We start from the raw sequence: 1,312 nt of genomic DNA on the forward strand, positions 1-1,312 counted from the left end.
ATGATTAAATCCTGCACAAACAATGTGAATAAGAATTTTATCAAGATATATAGGGTAATATAAAATGAAAACACTGTCTACTTGCCATTTCTAGAAAGAAAAGTAAAAGGGAACAAGAGACGCACACTCATATCTAATGCAAGATAGAATCAAAAGCTCCACGATTTCAACACCATCCCTGATTCCTTAATATCATAGCATTAAAGATAGCCCCAAAAGCTTCTTCACATCTCTCTGCAATAAGATCACAAGGGATAGATATATAATACACGAGGATTGGAAAAAGCATTTGACTCTGTAATATAAACAAATTCTAAAAACATCTTATGGAAGCAAGATGACATATTAAAAAGATTAAAAAGGCAAATACAATCATTAGATTTTTAAGTGTCTTGTACCTGAACCTAAATGGTGAGAGGGGACGTGGTGGAATAACAACGATCAACAACCTGTCCATTCTTATCGACCAAAAACTTAGCAAAGTTCCATTGAATTTCATCTCACCCAACACTCTTACCTACATCAATTAAAATAGCCTAACATGGAATATATTCAACCATATCCCCAAAACCATAACATTAAAATATCACCACCATCTTTATAACCCACTTAATTTTGCCTTAGAATGAGTAGGAAAATGTACCAGGACTCAAAAGGTATCATTACATGTCATTAAGGATCAATGGTTGTGGCACGGTAGCACTAAGTCCAAGTGAAGAAAGTGACAAAAAATGTAATTGATAAACTAAGAAGTTTCAAGTTAAATGGAAACGATTTAACATATTTCCATAAATATTTCATCTTTTCATTTATTTGGTCTCATTATTTTTATTTTTGAGATGGAGAATAGGATGACACCTATTTAACAACAACAAACACGGATTAAATTTTTATTTATTCGCTTGAACATCTCCGATAAACAAACAATCATAGCACATCAATATTAAATCATACAGTAGCAAATCAAATCAATTTTTTTCTATAATATATTTCTTAATATTGTCTCAAATTAACGAAAATTCAACAGTACAAACCCTTACACCAAAGCAATCGGTCAAAACATCAAAAACACAAAAATCTCCAAACAAAATTAAAGGATTAGCCGAATAATCAAACAAAAAAGAGAACAATAATCGATTCCAATCCGAGTCAAATAATCAACAAAACCAGAAGAGGCTTGTTAGAATTACATATCAACATGAATCCGCACGAAGAGATGTTTCTAAGAATAAAAAATTTCCCACTTTCCCAGCTTCAAGCACTTGTAAAATGGAGCAGCATTATCCCCATTTACTTCAATCTAATACTATCG

The 1,312-nt window shown here is 31.8% G+C and overlaps 1 long non-coding RNA gene across 2 annotated transcripts; it reads right to left on the reverse strand.

Annotated features, from left to right (window-relative positions):
• LOC111385391 lies at nucleotides 1-1,306 on the reverse strand. 2 transcript variants are annotated; one of them, XR_002701060.1, is made up of 3 exons: nucleotides 1,191-1,306; nucleotides 126-234; nucleotides 1-11 (listed from the first exon to the last, which is right to left on the reverse strand). It is a non-coding gene; the product is annotated as an uncharacterized LOC111385391 (long non-coding RNA). The 2 variants fall into 2 exon arrangements; XR_002701061.1 differs by having other exon boundaries at nucleotides 399-1,306.
• Between the last annotated feature and the right edge of the window lie 6 nt (nucleotides 1,307-1,312).

Source organism: Olea europaea, unplaced genomic scaffold, assembly GCF_002742605.1.
Source record: "Olea europaea var. sylvestris unplaced genomic scaffold, O_europaea_v1 scaffold31478, whole genome shotgun sequence".
Lineage (NCBI taxonomy): Eukaryota > Viridiplantae > Streptophyta > Magnoliopsida > Lamiales > Oleaceae > Olea > Olea europaea.